At 41.8% G+C, this 20,446-nt stretch overlaps 1 long non-coding RNA gene across 2 annotated transcripts; it reads left to right on the forward strand.

Moving 5' to 3' along the window:
* The first annotated feature begins 384 nt into the window (after positions 1-384).
* On the forward strand, positions 385-17,604 carry LOC308480421. 2 transcript variants are annotated; one of them, XR_013988098.1, is made up of 3 exons: positions 385-532; positions 15,717-15,791; positions 17,501-17,604. It is a non-coding gene; the product is annotated as an uncharacterized lncRNA (long non-coding RNA). The 2 variants fall into 2 exon arrangements; XR_013988099.1 differs by having other exon boundaries at positions 17,507-17,600.
* The last annotated feature ends 2,842 nt before the right edge of the window (positions 17,605-20,446 follow it).

The raw sequence follows: 20,446 nt of genomic DNA on the forward strand, positions 1-20,446 counted from the left end.
CAGAGGTGGATTTAGGGCAGCACAACTGTTTCTGCTGCACTCGGTGCCATGCTTAGGGGGCTGCATGGCATCCAACTATGCCATCGTGAATTGAGCAGAGTGGAGGGTGGGGGGTGCCAAATTTTGGACTTACATAGGATGCTGCTGAAATTTGAAAGACCGAAATCTGCCCCTGCTACTGGGCACACTGGCACCCACAGAAGGTATCGCCGTGACCCCTGAATTACAATGAGAGTAACCAATTATCTATGTAAAACAGTTTCATATGTTTGCAGAGAAATTGAGTGATCATGATTAAATTTGAGGAAGAAATGGCTAAATATCTTTAGACCATCAGGAAAAAAATGGTTTAGACATAAAATGTAAGATTCTTGTCTTACCAAATATTCTTCTGGCTCTGCAGATTTCAGACATATTGTACTCAGGATGAGCCCTTCTAGCCACATATATTTGGCTGATTTCTTGCTTCCAAAATGAAATATGAACAAGGAACTCTGAGATAAGCACACAGACACAAAGTCAAGACAGCCAAGTGAATGCAATTTTTTAAATAACTGCTTAAGGTAAAAGCAGAACTTCTAAGTTTAAAAATAGTTAACACATCACAGTTGCCATAAATATGATGCTGGGTGGGAAGGGAGAAGCCATTTGCCTGATAGTGTCCTTCAAGGCTAGGCAGCAGATGGTTGGAAGAATCCTCTGGATTATCAAGTCTAGCTTTAGGGCTTCCTTTTCTCTTGAGATTCATTTAAGCCTTTTAAAAATATATTCACAGGATGTTTGACAGTCGATGACAGAATATGCTTTAATGTGGACAAATATCTAGGTTAAGAGACTGGTCTTCTTGTTACATAAAACAGCTGGGCAGCTATTACACACACACACACACACACACACACACACACACACTGAGAACAATATTAACACCATGACACTAATGTAAATCCCGCAAATATGAAAAGAGGTTGTCTACCAAATTATTTTTGACTTATCAGTTTGTAGTCTGAAGGAAGCCCTTTTTATAACCTTTGCTATGAGACAGTGATGCAATACCCAATAGTCTTTGCTTTCCGCAGGGCAAAGACCAATTAACCATTACCAAGTATGAGGTAGCCATTTTGCAAGCAACCAAGCTAAAAAAAAAAGTGATTTTTTTAAAGTCAATGTGCAAGAATTCTCAAGGAAAATGTACAAGAACAATCCAAACATTTAAAAAAATGCATTTTCTTCTGAGAAGCAGGATGTAAATTAACTACCATTGCCTGGTAGACCGTTAGGGGTCATTTTTTCTCCCAAAGTCAGCAGTTTTCAATGTACTAGCCATGCAAAGGTTTTCAGTGGAGCTAAGCATGCTGGGACCTCAGGGAACCTTTTAAAAATATAATCTGACTCCACATGACCATTTTGAAGAATAACCAGAAAACATGCCTTAGACGCTGACAGACCAAATGAACAGAGCAGCGCACACTCAAGGTGCACAGTGGGGGAAATGTTTCTCATGCACTCCTACGTAAGCCACATAAAACAAATCCCATAATTTTGGAAAATGCCTCACAAAAATGATTAAAATAAAAATGATTTTCAAATACAACTAAATTATGTCAATCTTAAATTTGTTCATTGATTTCCCTGGCCCCTTGGGTAGAAGGTGAATATATCCAAGTTGTTTATTTCTCAAATGTTTATTAAAACAAGCCAGCAAAAAGTCTACCTGCTACAGATCTTTACACTCCAAGTTTTTGCTGGCAAGTCAGTGCACTATAGTGAAACCTGCAGAACTATGGCCGCATCTGCACTATAAATTTAAGCAGACCCAGCCCACCCATGAGGCAAGCTGAAGCAGCTGCCTCGGGCACTGAAAGCCTCTGAGGCGATGCCCCCATGGGCGCCACCTCTGCCATTGGTGGAGGAGTGGCACTGCCACAAGCACTGACTTCAAGTGAAATCTCACCAAAATCTCACAAGGTCTCATGGAGTGTGTGAGAGATCTCAAGAGAAATCAGTACCGATGACCGTGTCACTTCTCTGCTGGTAGCACAAGCAGCGGGGCAGGCAGCAAAGTGCAGGGTGGCAGTGGCAAGGCAGGGCAGGGCAGTACTTCCCGTTTTGCCTCAAGTAGCAAAATGGGATGAGCTGGCCCTACATTTAAAGCAGTATCATATCACTTTAAACAGACATAGGCTCACCCCAAGGAATCTGGCAACTGTGGTTTGTCAAGGGTGCTGAGAGTTTTTAAGAGACCTCCTATTCCCCTCAAAATGGCTTAACTACCAATCCCTTTTCTTCCGATGGAATTCTGTGAGCTGTAGCTCTATGAGGGGAATAGCAGTATCCTAACAACTCACAGCCTCCTTAACTAATTATAGTTCATGAGGTTCTTTGGGAGAAGCCACAACTGTTACATTACCTACCTATCTGTTTCCAGGCCCAATCTAAGGTGCTGATGTTATTAACCTTTAAAGCCATAAACCATAATTTAACATTACAAGGATGAGCTACCGTAAGTCACAGGCTTCACTATTTCTCCCCTCCTCCTCTGGCACTACATGTTCGCTTATGTTTTAAATTAATCACAGCTTGTTGTAAAGTTTGCACCTTGATAAACTTAACTATAGTTTTTTTAAACCAACTAACTGCAAACCATGGGTTATGAAGCTGACTTGCTTCAAGAAAACATAGGCAAAACTAACCACAGTTTAGGGTTTAGATATAACACTGAACTGAGGCTAATGTAAGGCAGAAGCAGATGCTTCCAATACCTTGTGAAGGAAGGAGCATGGCAGCCTAAGGCTTGCTGCAGGTAAACCACAAAATGCTAAGCCATGGTTTAGCATTATGTTCAAATGTGTATATTTTTACAAACAACAGAAATGCTTTATTGAGAGAGATGGACAGTGCCCTGTCATTTTGGCAGTGCCCTTGCCAATTCTGGCCCGGAATTCTGTTAAATAATATTCCATTTCATGCCACTGTGTGTGGAGGGGGTGGGGAGAAGACATATGGAAGGAATCTGGAAAATCCAGGTGTAAGCCCCCCCCCCCCCATTGTTGATGGGTCATGTCATTTCACAGACAATAGCAATAATAGTGATGATGTTCTAGCTTCCTATTTGGGACCTTTTGTATTTTCCCAGCATGTTCTACCAGGGGCATGAGCCTGCTGGGTGACCTTCCTCAGAAGAAATTGACAAGGACAGATCCCACAATTATTAACCTTTCCACTTGTTTCCATAGTTTATTGTGACAAGACAATGCAATAAGCTTGAAGGTAATCAAAAAGCAATTTTGTAGTAGTGAGCTCAAAATGACAAACCTTCCCTTTTCTAAATAAATCACCATTATTCCCACATGGCTCATGCTTGACAAGTTTGTTTCCTTAGTAACAGAGTACTTAAACAGGGGCTAGGTACATCTGCATTATCTCTTTAACCGTAGATGTGGAAAAGGGGGCAATTGGTCAATCTCTCTCCCTCCCTCCCTTTCTCTCTTTCTCTTTTCTTGGAACTGTAACAAATGAATCTGTCAGCCTTGCAAGACAATGGGATGGTTTTTAGCAAGACAAGTGCAACAGTCCCCAGATAGCCACTTGAGTGTTGAACAGTATTCATGTACTCCAAGGGTTTCTGCAAGAACACTGGCTAAACGGAGTTTAATACTCTCCAGTGTTTGCTCAATAGCTTGGCTGATGCTAAGGTCAGCTGCCTTATAAATTATGGAACAGATTAAGGCGGTTGGGGCTTACAGGAGGAAACTATGAGGCTATGCAGTAGGCAAAATGAAACACGGGGCATGTCTTGTTCAGATTCAGTGGGGAAAGGTAGGCATGTGTCTGCGGTGCTGATTTTGAACCTTCAACTACATCACTGAAAGTGTGGATTTACTTTCACTGTCATAGCACAGAGCATCGCCTCTTGTCGATACTACATGATCATTTTGGATGGTACTTGAAACATGGTGCTTGACCATATCAATAGCTCATATGCTATAGCATACCCTCAAAGTGGTCAAACAACATTATAAAACAAAAGCTTTTGCAGATGGTATTGTCTTAACCATGGAACAACCTTTAGAAGGTATACTAGAATTATTAAAAGAAATAAATGAATTTGGAAAATTGACAGGCTTTAAAATAAATAAAGATAAAACCAAAATGTTAGTTAAAAACATAGATAACCAAGTTAAAATGAAATTAGGGGACTTTACTGGCTCGAAAATAGAGAAAATGGTGATTTAGGAGTGTGGGTATCAACAAACAACCACAACATCTACAAAGATAACTATGTGAAAATGTGGGGGGGGGGGGAATAAAGAGATTTAGATATATAATAATATAATAATAATAATTTATTATTTATACCCCGCCCATCTAGCTGGAGTCCCCACTCTCCCATGGGGAGTTTTTTTGGGGGGGTGCCTAGCCCTTGCACTCACCCCCAAAACCCTGGCAGCCTGGACTGTGTCGTCTTTTAATCAAATGACACGGAGTGCGCCGCCATTTCCTTCACAACAGACCGGAACCGCCAGAAGGCCCTCAGCACTGGACCTCAGTGTCCGGGCAGAATGATGGGGGTGGAGACACTCCTTCAGGTATACTGGACCAAGGCCATTTAGGGCTTTAAAGGTCAGCACCAACACTTTGAATTGTGCTCGGAAACGTACTGGGAGCCAGTGTAGGTCTTTCAAGACCGGTGTTATGTAGTCTTGATGGCTGCTCCCAGTCACCAGGCTAGCTGCCGCATTCTGAATTAGTTGTAGTTTCCAGGTCACTTTCAAAGGTAGCCCCACATAGAGCGCATTGCAGTAGTCCAAGCGAGAGATAACCAGAGCGTGCACCTCTCTGGCAAGACAGTCTACAGGCAGGTAGGGTCTCAGCCTGCATACGAGATGGAGCTGAGAAACAGCTGCCCTGGACACAGAATTGACCTGTGCCTCCATGGACAGCTGTGAGTCTCGAATGACTCCCAGGCTGCACACCTGATCCTTCAGGGGCACAGTTACCCCGTTCAGGACCAGGGAGTCCTCCACACCTGCCAACATCCTGTCCCCCCGAAACAGTACTTCTGTCTTGTCAGGATGGGGCAGAATGCAATTATCCTTAATGGGGAGAATCTCAGTGATAAAAGTGAATATTCTCCCAAAAATGCTATTTTTAGTCCAAACAATCCCAATCCTTAATGATACACAATGCCTAAAAGATTGGAGAAAAGACCTGTCTAAGTTTATCTGGAGGGGAAAGAAACCTAAGATAAAACATAGGATTATTGTTGATATAAGACAGAGGAGGTTTTGCACTCCCAGATTTGGAATTGTACTGTAGTTTGAAGCTGCCTGCCTGTGTTGGATAAAAGACTGGATTTGCTAGAAAACACACAGTTGCTTGATTTGGAGGGTCATGATGCCAAACACGGCTGGCATGCCTATATTTGGTATAGCAAAGTGGGAATACGTAAAAGCTTCGCCAACCATGTTATTAGAAAAAACTTAATTAGAGTGTGGGAAAATACAAAATTTTATTAGAAAACAAAACACCATGGTGGTTATCCCCAATAGAAGCTGAGACAAGGAAAAATAGTAAAATGAGTGATAACTGGGGTACCTATCATGATTTGTTAGACTTTTCAGAAGGAGAACCAGAAATTGGGGGGGGGGGGTGAAGAGATTAAAGAACATGGCTAAACTATCATCAAATCAAATCAAAATTTAAGGTAGATAAGAAATTGAGATTTGCAGAAAAACCATCATAATTCAAAAAAGGAATATTAAGATATGGAGTTAAAATTTATCTAAAATGTATAGGATTGGGAAACTAAAGAAGAACTCATGAAATCATCTATGATCAAATGGGCACAAGATGTGGGTCATAATATTGATCTGAACGTGTGGGAACATTTGTGGAAAATAAATTTAAAATTCACTGCTAGTTATGCGTTAAAAGAGAACCATTTAAAAATCATCCACAGGTGGTCCTTGATGCCAAGTAAACTAGCTAAAATGTTTAGAACTAAAAGTGACCCATGCTGGAAATGTAAAGAAACAATAGGTACATTTTATCACTCATGGTGGTCTTGTAGAATAATAAAAGAATTCTGGGAGATGGTCTATAACCAAGTTAAGAAATGTTTAAAAGAATATTTCCTAAAAACCAAGAAGCTTTCCTTTTGGGAATAACAACAAATTGGTTCCGCTTCCGAGTGGGACCAGGTTGCGCTCGGACCACCAGGTCCCACCCCCACCTCAGTGTGATGTGGGATGGAATCACTGTAAAAACAGTATGCGGTATCAAACAGTATAGCCCTTGCCTTTTAGAAAGGAATGGTGAGTTCTTTAAAGTGTAACGTGCATACCAACAAAATAAATGCTGGACATGAATTTGCAGACCAAAATGCATAGGGCACAGTTGGCCTTCGTTGTAACTTTGTGGGTTATATGTAAAAAGACAAGTTATGGTATATTTGCTTAAGAAAATATCATGCTTCTTTCATACCTAGGGATGCTCTCAGTTATTCCATTTCAGGCATGTCCTGTCTTCTCCCACTGACTAGATCTTGTGCCTAGATATGAGAGTCAGTGCTTGCCGAATGGTCAGTTCCGAACAAGTGCTTCCCCCTGTCTCCCTGCAGTCTCCAGTGTCCCCTGAAAAACCTGCTCTAGAGGATTGGGGTAACCTCCAGCAGAACATGGAAGGCAGCACTGCTGCCTGTAGGAGGAGAAGAGGATCAGATCAAATCTCCTCTGCTCTCCTGCCAGTGGGAGTCCAGCTAAACTTTTACAATGTTATGATACTATTGCAAATAACTGGATGAAAAGATTAACAAAATGCTGCTTGCAGAACAAAAGATAGAGGTTTCTGGCAGGAAAAGTGCTGACTCAGTAAACCATGCATGTCTGCCAGAGTCTGACTCAACCTGGTATTATTGTTTTTGTGGGCTAAATTCCTGTTGGAGACCCGCAGAGGGTCTAAGCCAGAACTCATTGACCTGGGGAGCAATTTCTACACTTCCAACAACCCTGGACAGTTATTTGCAAGCCTGGATGAAAGTGTAAAGTGCTTGGTTCCAAACATCCCTTGAGATGTCTGCAAAACTAGTTTAGCAAAGCACGCTCTGATTTTTCAACAGTAGCTAAGGAGGGGTTGCAGAGATGAGAAGAAGGTGGCTTAAATTCAAAGAAGACATCTGGGCTACAGCTTGCGGTCATTGCTTTGCCATGAGGCTCTGGTTCGGACAATACACTAAGGGTTAGAATCATAGAACTGTAGAGCTGGAAGAGTCAGCTAGTCCAGTGCATGAATCACAGCTATCCAGCTAAGCTCTACTCAGACAAGATCTATTGAAATTAATAATGCTAAATTAGTTATGCTTATTAACTCCAATGGGTCTACTCTGAGCATTGGATACAACCCATAGTCAGACCTTGGCTTAGGGCAATGTGACAGTAAAAAGGACCATTGAGGATCCAAGTTACTATACAGCATACATAGTTTGACTTACCATATCATGTGAACCAGCCCACTTACAGCACAGTGGCAACTGTGGTGTCGCCCCTATTCCCCTGCCACTGTGGATCATACCCCCTACATCTTAGGTGTGCCTTACACAGCCTGAAAGAAGGCAGGCATATTATACTGTCTCTTTGACCCAGTGGGAAGCTCCCCTCCTCTTGGAGGACGGGAGCAGGATATCTATAGTCAGAGGAAACAAAAATTTAAAAAATCCTTCCAATAGCACCTAAAAGACCAACTAAGTTTGTTATTGGTATGAGCTTTCGTGTTCATGCACACTTCTTCAGATACAGTGGTACCTCGGGTTAAGTACTTAATTCGTTCCGGAGGTCCGTACTTAACCTGAAACTGGTCTTAACCTGAAGCACCACTTTAGCTAATGGGGCCTCCTGCTGCTGCCGCACCACCAGAGCACAATTTCTGTTCTCATCCTGAAGCAAAGTTCTTAACCTGAAGCACTATTTCTGGGTTAGCAGAGTCTGTAACCTGAAGCGTATGTAACCCGAGGTACCACTGTACACTGAAACAGAAGTCACCAGACCCTTATATATAGTGAGAGGGTGGGGAGGGTATTACTCAGAAGGGTGGTGGGAATGGGTGATTGGCTGATAGGTGTGCTAAACCTGTTGACTGTTAATGACTGCAATTGGTCTTACAGGAAAAAGCAAGGGGTGAGATGGCTAAAAATAGCTTTAACATGTATAATGAGATAAGAATCCAATGTCTCTATTCAGACCAGGTCTCTCCATGGTTTTAAGTTTGGTAACAAGTTGCAATTGCTCTGAATAGAGACATTGAATCTGGTGACTTCTGTTTCAGTGTATCTGAAGAAGTGTGCATGCACACGAAAGCTCATACCAATAACAAACTTAGTTGGTCTCTGAGGTGCTACTGGAGGGATTTTTTTATTTTGTTTCGACTACGGCAGACCAACACAGCTACCTACCTATAACTAGAGTCAGAGGGCTAGGGAATAAGCAAGTAGGACCCAGGTTGGGGTAGCTAGCTGTGCATACTTGCTTCAATATCCCTACTTGGGGATTTTAACTTTTTCTAATGCTCTACAAAATACCTTTGAGTGTTGTGAGACAGTTGGTCATCACCATTGACTGAATGCTGAGTATAAAGAGGTCAAATCAGCTTGAGGAATCTGAGTCTGAATTAGAAATAAAGCTTATACACATGTCCTAATCCCATGCCCTCTTCGTTTATCCTCTATCAATGCCATCTGATTAACCTGCATTGTTCATATTCATCCATGGCCATAATATGACCCTAGTTAGTGTTCACATCTGACTGTTTTATTATTTTGATCCATAATTTCTTTTTCACATCATGCAATAATACTCTCCAGGCAGCTCATTTGAAAGTGATTACTGTACTCTGTGGGCTATAAAACCCACCTGGCCTTATTACACAACCGAAGGTATGCTGGGTTAGCAATTGCCCATAAATGCAATGCCTATTGTGTCTAAACGCTTAATTATATTTTCCGTTTTAATTCTGCAGCTCAGGTAGCATGGGCAAACCATTCTCCCCAGGAACATACTTTGGATTTTCTCTCTCCCCCTCCCACCTTTTTTATGGCAAGTGCTTCTTTCTAGTTTGTCAGCCAACTTGTCCATTGGCTTGTCTGAAGATAGGAAAATGCTGGATGCCACATGATCCAGAGTAGGACTGGTTAGTATGGTCTTGTATTGGTGGGAGGAATTTTTGTCAATGTGCTAGTTCTTTTTAAAATGTTTATACCCAGTGCTTTTTTTCTGGGGGGGGGGATGCAGGGGTACACATACCCCTAAACATTTTGTGAATCTAAGTTTGACCTCATTGAGGGGCAGTATTTCAATATGAGTAGGAAAGTGAGAGTACCCCTAAACATTTTTTTTAGAAAAAAAGCACTTTTATACCAGCTAATTGCTAGCATTTAATTTTAGTGTACACTGGTACCTCAGGTTAAGAACTTAATTCGTTCTGGAGGTCCATTCTTAACCTGAAACTGTTTTTAACCTGAGGTACCACTTTAGCTAATGGGGCCTCCCGCTCCCACTGCACCACTGCTGCGCGATTTCTGTTCTCATCCTAAAGCAAAGTTTGTTTGTTTTTATAAGATATTTATTAGGTTTTTTGAAATATTACAGTAAAAATGAAAAAGAAAAGAGAAAAATACAAAATAAAAACAGTTAAAAACATACATATTTTCAGTTACTTATTTTCCTTTAGCTTGTTTCCCGGACCTCCTCGTACCTCCCTTTTTTGTATTCCACTTCAATTTACTGGTTCAGCAAATCCTTACCATTAGATTTTAACCCATTTATAACCCTTTTTTCATATTCTCTTAAAGCATTACAGCTAGAAACCGCTTAATTACTATCCAACATCATTCTATCATTCATTAATTTTACAATATTTCTGTAAATAGTCTTTAAATTTCTTCCAATCTTCTTCCACCAACTCTTCTCCCTGGTCTCGGATTCTGCCAGTCATTTCTGCCAATTCCATATAGTCCATCACTAAAGCAAAGTTCTTAACCCGAGGTACTATTTCTGGGTTAGCGGAGTCTGTAACCTGAAGCGTATGTAACCTGAAGCATCTGTAACCCAAGGTACCACTGTATCTTTACTCCGTAGCACATGAAAATTAGCAATGCAGGCAAGATGACGGCCCTGGAACACATCTGGAAGTAAAGTTGCAAACTCTTATTTCCAAAGACCCTCTTTTATTTTCCCCTTCCACATCATGAAGCCCCTCCCTTTCACATACACTCCTGTGAAATTCAAGATCCTATTTAAGATCAATTTTTTCCATGGGTTCAGAAGCATATTTGGTTCCAATGACTTCTCATAGTCCTTAACTCCACCACTCTCAAGGACACTGGGTATTGGGGTTCGTAAGATCTGAATTAGAAGGAGAGAGCTTACTGTTTTCAGGCATAGAAACCTCAAGCCCGCTTTTGGCGTCCAGACCTAAATCCATCTGTCCAACCATAGACTGTTCTATAGGGAGCTGGGACTTTATAATATTCTCTTAGAAGCTACCCAGAGTAACTGGGGTACAAGTAAGAAATGATTATTCTATTATATTCTCTATTTTATAGAGATATCATATTGTAATGCTACGCTCACCCACTTTATTTCCTCTCTCAGACTAGATTCTTTCATATCTTAAGGTAGGAATGTATTAAGTTAAAGGTGCCCATGATTCCTACCAATGCCCATATGCTGTTCTGCATTAACTATTGGAATAATTAGTCAATATAAGCTTTCATTCTCATAATAAACTTTTGGAGCAAGTCTGTATGAGAATGGTTCTTGTATAAGATAAGAGACACAGTGAGAACAGTATCTCCAAGGGAAATATCTCACTGCTCAGCGTAGTGTGTTCAAGGTATAAATATGCAACAATTGACTGTGACCCATTGGTTACAATGTCCCACTGATTTAATTGGAATTCAGCTTGGCATTCTCTGGAGTGCAATAATAGAGTTGGTTTAGCAAACAACCAGCCAGAATGAAAGCACTATCCTCCTACCTGGCCCTTTCCAAGGTACTGCTAGTGGACAGAGGGGAGAATGAAGGGTTAACAAATCTATACTTTGTTTGCTTTGGTCCATTTGTGTCCATTTGTCATCCCAGTGTCAGCTTATACTCGGGTGTCTGTTTTCGAGCAAATGTAATTACAAAAGGAAAATAGGCTTGCCCATGTGAAGAATGACACAACAAAGAAACGAATTAAGTTCCAGTAATTGTACTACATGATGATTTCAATGTGTTCATTCAGAGGCTAAATACCATAACCATAAAGATTTTTCCCCCTCTTCCCATGGCCATCAAGGATGATTTCTTCTTTAATACCACTGTTGTCTCTCTACCAAACAGTTCCTTGGCACATGGACATTGCTTATTTATCTGTACATCACCTTGCACCTCGTCAACACACCATCAATATTCATCAGACTGATCCCAGGCTGCTCTGCTTCTCTTTGTTTGCAGATCTTCCTTGGGACAGAGATCCTATAATCTATATCTCCTCCGGTAGCTTTCCCACCATTGCCTGCATAATTGAAAAGTCAATAACATACAATTTAGAAACCCATTTCGCTTAATCTACTAGAGGTTTGTGCTGGCAGATTGTGAATGTCACACTAATGGTGAGAAAAGGATTTTGCATAATTGTGAGCTCCAAAGCAAACAACATATTCCAAGCTTCCAAGACCTCATATGTGGCTTTTTATGGTGCTTAAAACATCTCTAGTATAACCTCTGTTGCTAATTTCTTTCAAGACTCCTTATACAACTGAGCATCACCTTAACTGTTAGTAGTAACTAAGCTATAGCTTTTCTGCTACATAGGAGAGTGGTACTATGATGAATGATACTAACATACCCTTGGTGTTAAGAAAAGAGTACCTCTTTAAACTCAGCCAAAAAAGACTTAAATTTCCTCTGGTGATACATTGCCTCACCAGATCCATTCAGATGAATCTTAAGACTTTCTTGTTTGGACAGGCCTTTGCAACATTAATTTCCCTTCTAATCTGGTCAGAATTTATTGTGTCTTTTATGGAAGCCTTTGTTGATTTTGATTTTATATGCTGTATTCAGCCTTGTTATTTATTTATTTTATGACAGTGTGGCTTCTAAAACCATTTAAAAATAATAATAAAATGGAAGAATTGTTATTTCCATTTTTACCATTTTGTGAAAGCAAAAATTCAATACCTTGCAAGCGTTTTCACAGCCAACCATTTTCACTGTTCATGCCTCTTCCACACCAAAGATGGGTCTGTTGCACACAACATCTGGAGGACTTTCCTTAAGACAGTTCATGGCCTGACCCTGCTATAGTCAATGAAATGTCCTCCAGTGATTTTCTCCACTTCTCCAACTGCTAAAGCTACAAAGATTATCTTGTGTGAATGGAGTGGACTCTGCCGTTCACTTGTAACAGGGCTCCTGCAATCCTGGTGGATCACATCGTATGAGTGAAATCCATTATGACTGTGTCAATTCCAGAGTTGTCCCATGGAAATAGCATGCCCTTTGCCTTTATGTGCCGCCTTCTCCTTAATAAGAGAAAATAACTTCATTCCCCTCCCCCCCCCCAGTGGAGTGCTTCTTTTCATATGCATTATTTAATGTGTATTTGGCCAATTCATAATGCCCTGGTCATATCTCAGGTCAGCACTAAGAGAAGCATTAATGTTCACGCAGTAGCTGCTTCTCTATCCCCAAAAGCTCTGGGTACTTACATTTTATAGCCCAATTAATTATTTTAGTTTAGAACAACTCCAATATTGTCTACGATGCTCCCCCAGAAGAAAAAGACAAATAAAATTCCCAATTACCCAGGATAGTATAGCACCTCTGACTATATATCATTATGAAGCCTTTAATACAAATGCTAGATTTTCATTAGCTAAAAGCCTATTTGTCCTTAATGAGCTGTTAAAGACCAAGGGCAACATTCTCTTTTGACTTGCACCAGCATCGTCTCATTATCCAAGGGCCTGCAAGATTAGAGGAGAGCAAGAAATGAGAGCAGCCCCAGCCCTCAAAGTTAGCACTTGTGAAGCAGTAGGATTTCCAGGTCCAGACCTTATGGCCCTGCGCTCCTGGAAAACATAAATGCTCTTGAGGGATGCACACCTGAGCAGCATAGAAAATGCTGAACATGGCATTACAGTATAGCATCATTGTTAGTACATGTATCGGCTTACACACCTTGTGGGGATTAGTACCAGTGACATCATAGTACTGCCGCTCATCATTAAGTTAAACCATTTTCTTGTGAACACAAGGGACTGTCTTATACTTGATCAGGCAGGTCATTTATCCGTCAAGATCCCAGTTTCATTTAACCATTTCTACTTTTCTTTAACCATTCTGCATCAATTAATGCAGAAATAAATTGCATTGAAAATCATCAAAGGGGATAGAAAAAAATCAGTAGGGCATGCTTTATTGTAAATTTACTTTTACAGTTGTCAAGGGTTGTTTGAAAGTGCCCTTTCTATTATTCTACTGCTGGATAGCTCAGTTGGTTAGAGTGTGGTGTTGTTAGCACCAAGGTCGCAGGTTCGATCCTCGTACGGGACAGCTGCTTATTCCTGCATTGCAGGGGTTGGACTAGATGATCCTCAGGATCCCTTCCATCTCTATGATTCTACAGTGATATCTTGGGTTACATACGCTTCAGGTTACATACGCTTCAGGTTACAGACTCTGCTAACCCAGAAATAGTGCTTCAGGTTAAGAAATTTGCTTCAGCATAAGAACAGAAATCGGGCTCCGGTGGCGCGGCAGCAGCAGGAGGCCCCATTAGCTAAAGTGGTGCTTCAGGTTAAGAACAGTTTCAGGTTAAGAACGGACCTCCGGAACAAATTAAGTACTTAATCCGAGTTACCACTGTATATCTCTAGCGGTCTGCACTCTGCAGCCTTTCCAGGTGCTCAGATCTCTCTCTCTCTCTCTCTCTCTCTCTCTCTCTCTCTCTCTGTGTGTGTGTGTGTTAGTTTTAAATAAACAAATAGAGAAGCGTTTTATTGAATGGTAAAATGAAGTATTACCCTTAAAAGCAAAACCAATGACTGCACTGATCTTGGGTGCTGAGTAAGCTACCTGTAATGGGTTTAGGGGTTGCTCGTGCGTAAGTTGCCGCCACTCCTGGCTAGGTTACCTGGTTGAACCCTTTCTGACTGGACAGCCTCTAGCTTCGTGGCTGTCTCAGTCGCTGGCAGAATCCGTCAGTGGGCGTTTCTTGAACTTCTTCCAGCATAGAAGTTCTTTGACGTCAAGTCTCCTCCTACTCTCCCTGCGCGGAAGCCTTCTGCGCAGGGAGGGTGTGGGCAGCGGAGTACCCGTACCCTTTCCGCTGGTCTCCGGTGAGGAGTCTTGGAGCCTCCTCTCCGATTCCCCCATCTGCCCCCCTTCTCTACTGGTGTTACGCTGATTTCCTTCCCCAGCAGATGGGCTGCCTCTCTCCCTACTGGGACCCTCTCCGGCATCCCTCTGGAGCCTTCTCTCCGCCTCTCGCTCCGATGGCAGTTCCCTGACACTACCCTCCTTGGCTTTCCACACTTCATTTAAAACCATCCGGAAGTAACTCGTTCCATGGGTTCCCTGCCCCCCACAACTCAGAAGTACAGCCAGCTAAGGAGGCTGTCAAGCATCAAGGAAATGTTAAATGGGAAGAACACACACATACCATACTGAGTCACACAATGGGTTCATCTAGCTCGGTTTTATCTACACTGATGCAGGTGGCGCTGTGGTCTAAACCACTGAGCCTATTGGGCTTGCCGTTGACAATTCAAATCCCTGCAATGGGGTGAGCTCTCATTGCTCTGTCCCAGCTCCTGGCAACCTAGCAGTTCGAAAGCACGCCAGTGCAAGTAGATAAATAGGTACCGCTGCAGTGGGAAGGTGAACGGCATTGCCATGCGCTCTGGTTTCCGTCACGGTGTTCCGTTGCGTCAGAAGTGGTTTAGTCATGCTGGCCACTTGACACAGAAAGCTGTCTGTGGACAAACGCCGGCTCCCTCAGCCTGATAGCAAGATGAGCACTGCACCCCATAGTCGCCTTTGGCTGGACTTAACCATCCAGGGGTCCTTTACCTTTTTGCCTTTGCACTGACTGGCAGCACTTTTCTAGTTTTCAGACAGGGGACATTCCCAGCCCTACCTAGAGATGGCAGGGATTGTACCTGGGACCTGCTGCATACAAGTAAGATGCTTTAACATTGAGCTGTAGCTATGCATGAGCAGCTGCTCAGGTGATGCCTGCCAGGTGTGGAATTTGTCTTCCATTGGCCCCAGCCAGCATAAGAAAGAACTGCGGGATTTGTAGTCTACAGCATGTGGAGTGTACCAGGTGTGCTACCTCTGGTTTGTAGATATATATTTTCCTGGTTTATCATTCCAAAAGCAATGCAGTAATATTAATCATACAGGAGGCCCTTTGTAGAAGAAAGATGCAGATGGGAAATTAAGAAAGAGTTCCTGTGCCCTATCTTTATTCACGTCTCCCACATCACTTACAACAGCCAATCTAGGTGGCATCTGCTTTCCCTATTATCATTCCTGTTTGCCATCCTGACATGAAAAATAACAGAGAACGATACAAGTACATGCAAGGTCAGACACACAAGTTATATTTTAGAAAATGTACCAGTAACCTTCTCTGCACAGTAATTAGCTTTTTGTAACCTTTAATATAAGACAAAAATGCACATGGCTGAAAGGAAGGCTAATCAAAGGCGCAGGATTGAAAGCAAAGAGAATGAAGGCAGGCAGGTGAGTCTGTCTTACCACTCTTCAATCCTGACTCACACAGCAACAATTAATAATGATAATAAAACGTGCCCACGCAGGGCTTGTCAAATAATTCCACCAGGGACTTAAGCTATCAGATCTTGTTAAAAGCAGCATTAAACACTCACCTTTTCCAACACTGACTTAGCCATGGAAGCCACGCAGTATGTATGGAACATGCAAGGCAATACAAATAAACCAAGATACTTGCAAGCAGCCAAATATGAATAAATGGAGAGAGGAACAAGTTTAGCAGTGGATTAGAAAACAGTTCAAGGGATATCTATCAATATATCTAGGATCAAAAGGTTTCACTTTAAGAAAAGAGTTAAGGCGCTTAAAAATTCACTCATGCTCCAAAAAGCACGTAAATTGATTTTGAAAAACTAAGCAAAAAGGCATGCGCTGGCTGAACACATGAAACACATTTACTTCTCACTAGGTATTAGGGAGCGATTCTACGCAGTTTTCATTTTAAGGCAAACCTACGTAATTCGTACTTTCTGAAACAATGCATAAACTAAAATGCAGCCATTCTTCAAGATTCACACTTCTCTAAATCTTCCACTGCAGTTTATCAGGCAAATAATATGTAGAAAAATCCACATACTAAAGTCTGCAAAAATGCTTATATTAATGAAAACAACATACAAAAAAATAGCACCCTTGTGCTACTACGGGCCATGTGGCAACCAACATGTGGTTTCAGCACAACAGAAGACTTGTCACCCTTGGAAAATGAGAGAAGGCATAAAGATGGACCCATGTGTACAGTGTTACCATAATAGCAACATTAATAATAATAATAATAATAATAATAATAATAATAATAATATTTATATTTATATATAAACCTATACCCACAGATGTCAGGCCGGTTATAGCTGCCCAGAAGGTATTAACTATTGGGCATGCCTTCCAGAGGAGACAGCAGGTTCCTAGAGCCCCACAAAAAACCCCAATGTTTTTAATTCAAATAGTGCAGACTGCTGTAAGAACACAATAACACAACGCTCCTAGGTTTACAGAGATATGATTTGAAAGCCATGGAACTAGCCCAGCATTTGGGGGGGGTGCACCAGTCTCACATCCATATTTTGATATAGCTCACTTTGAAAAAATGCAGACAGGATGGCAGGGAACTATAATTTCTTTGTGAAAGCTCCTAAATCTTCATGGCTTGCTGTTAGAGGGCTGACATTTACTGTTTTGGAAGTGCTTGCTGTTTCCATGGCATTATAGATGCTGTAGGGCACTGCAAGAGCTATGTATCCCACATACATATACAAGGAAGCTGGAGGCAATCCTTTGTTGAAGTCTGGGCATTTTCTGGGACCCAGCAGAGTAAAACTCAGGCTTTCTCTGTCAACTGCATCCCAAGGTCTGTTTTACCTTGCTTGTTTCTCCTTTGATTCCCCTTGCCACACTGGGCAATTTTAATCAATGCCAAACATTGCACAGAAGGCTGCTAAGTGAATATTGTCTCCCTGCTCCCCCTCCACAACCAGCATGCGTTGACTACAAGCAGTTTGGTGTGCCTTAGTAATCTGCCATGAACCCATAAATAAGTCTTTTAAGTATTCTGTAACCAAATAATCCAAATTGACTGTACCATGCTTTGCTATCAAGGTACACAAAAGGAAGGTTTACCTACTTCAGTTTGTTATAATATAACACATTCTGTTCCCAAGATTCAGGTTTCGAATTTATTGGTGTTATTCTTGCTGTCCGAGAAATGGAGTATCAGAGGAGAACATACAAACTGGTGGCAAGATCAAAAAGCACAAAACAAGAGCCACAAGAATGAGGGAGCTGTGTCTGACAAGCCTGGATTTACAGAAGCCATCCTGGTTTCTGATTTGAACCTGGAATGTCCCACTTTTCCTTAGGATGTCCCTATTTTCATCAGAGAAATGTTGGAGGGTGTGGAGTTATGCAACCCTTGGGCCAAAAAGGTAAGTAACTATACAGCCTTTAGAAGACAGCTGGAGGCACCCCTATATGGGGAAGTTTTTTAATGTTTAATGTTTCATTATGTTTTTATATACGTTGGAAGCCATCCAGAGGGCGGGAACAACCCAGTCAGATGGGTGGGGTTGTTTATTATTATTATTATTATTATTATTATTATTATTATTATATAGGACATCCTTATTTTCATCAGAGAAATGTTGGAGGGCATGTTTTCAATAGGATCCCATGACACTCCATCACTGCATTCCTCATGCCCATCACTATAGCAATGAAACTTGTAACCAGAAGACAGCTCTGTGTTGTTCCTCCAAGCACAAAAATACCGCACATGTTACTCTGGGGGAAAGCGATCTTTTTGAAAATGAAGTGCAACCTGGGTGGACTCAGAACAAAAACTGTGCATTTAATGCATTAGAAACTGATCATTCAGAAAGCCCCCCCCCCCCCGAATTTTCCGCGAAGCAGCACACAGCAGCACGCCCAGCCAACAAGCTCTCCCAAGAACACAGCGCTTTCGATTTTCCATTATGACTTGTGACATCGCTAAATTTTCAGGACAGTCAGATGGTGCCTCTCCTGAGAAGATGTCACTGCATCAAAAGGAAATGAGACTATTTAAATGCAAGGCTGTACACACACTGGTAAAATGTGAAAATGAAACTAAGTCAATGCATCTTCACAGGGAACACGGCATGACGTGCAAGTAGAATAAAAACAGTGTGACTGCATGTTACGCTGGACTTAAACAGCCCACCGTGTCGGCAATGTGTGAGAGGCATAACATACACCTTGAAGGTAATTCATTTCTTCCAGCTAGATAGCTATTAGCTAAAATTAGCACGCAAAAAAGTATGCCAATGGATCATTTAGGATTTGAAAAGTGCAGAGATATTCAGCGTTAATGCAGGTAGAATGCTACGGATATTAATTTATGGATTATATGGATTCCATTATTTGAGGTAGAGACCCTGTAACCCTCTCTCTTGGCCTCCAACTTGATGCTTGAAATTGGCACCATCCAATGTTCAGGACATCCTATGCACGTCTGAGAAACTGCATACATATAATTATAAGAAGGAGCAATAGGGTGGTGGTGGAGGAGGCTCCTTTGCCTCGGAAACACATTTCCGCTGTCACTGAAAGATGTGGAGGAGTGGACTGGGAATTCGGGCAAGAGCAAAAGTAGAGCTATTAATGAGCCAAAAGGGTTGACATGAGGGAAGATAACAAGTGGTATTGGAGTGCATGATAACCACCTCTCATGCGTTTGAGGGGCACCAGGGAAGAGCTGGTTTGTTTAAGAAGAATCTAATTAGGAGCAGTAAGATGGAAATGGAGGGGTATAATTAGCCATTTTGTTAAAGAGAGAGAGAGAACAAGAACAGCTTTGTATTTATCAAATCGTGATATGATTGCCAAGCAGAGGGTATACTCTTTGTTGAGTTGCTTCAAGCTAAGTGAATAAACCCCCCCATAGATGTCACATGTTAGGTTAATGGGATGTTTACAGTGGATCATGCTGCTTGGTCATTGACATAGGAGCTCAGAAAAATACAGAAGCGTTGGAAGTTTGGGTTCCTGCTTTTGGAAAAATACTGTTTGTTAAGGGAACTGTATCACTAATCATGCAAGTATTGTACAAAGGTATCCTTAAAACCAGCACCTGTAAGCAGACCATCTTAGCATTTGCAAAACACAACCAACTGACCTGCACCAAGTTCCAAATGGTTGAGATAACATCCCTGGGTGTCTCATGTGACAGAAGACAATTAACTGAATCCTGGGGCCCAATGGAGACATTGCTATTCCAATATGTGCAGTGCAATAGATCATTGCACTGACGGGCTGCAGGGACTCCAAAAGGAGCATTCATAGCATTAGGGATGTCTTAAGGTGTATTGATAAAACTGAGCAACTATCAATATATGCTTAAAGAGCTTTCAGTCTGCAATAAGCAGCCTAAATGGAAAATCCCCAGTAATTTCTGTTTGGAAGTCCAGTGGCTTCTTGCTGAGCAAACACACTTCAATAAGCAGAGCTGGTTAGTTCTCCCCCATGCAGAAAGAGAAAGAGAAAGCAAAACTGGGAGAAGCAAGAGAAGTGGCTTAAGGTGCAACTCAGAGCATATTATGCTGCAATGTCAAAAACGAGCATTTCAGTCAAGGGGTGATGGTTCAAGTAGGGTAATAGTCAGAGACAGATCCTGAAGCTGAGGCTCCAATACTTTGGCCACCTGATGAGAAGAGAAGACTCCCTGGAAAAGACCCTGATGTTGGGAAAGATGGAGGGCACAAGGAGAAGGGGACGACAGAGGATGAGATGGTTGGATAGTGTTCTCAAAGCTACCAGCATGAGTTTGACCAGCCTGCAGGAGGCAGTGGAAGACAGAAGTGCCTGGCGTGCTCTGGTCCATAGGGTCACGAAGAGTCGGACACGACTAAACGACTAAACAACAACAAATAGTCAGAGACAATCTGCTGGTTATCAGTCGGCCACATGGCAGAATGGGAAAATAACAAGAAAAGTGCAGACTACTGTATTTAAACAACTCGTGTCAGGTTATACTGACATTTCCAGTGTTTACATATTTATTTGATGGGGGGGAATGCTTTCCTATTCCTATAGTCTATTAAGCAGAGGCACATCAGATGAAAGAAAGACAA

Source organism: Podarcis pityusensis (genome assembly GCF_964106645.2).
Source record: "Podarcis pityusensis genome assembly, chromosome: 6".
NCBI classification, from domain to species: Eukaryota; Metazoa; Chordata; class Lepidosauria; order Squamata; family Lacertidae; genus Podarcis; species Podarcis pityusensis.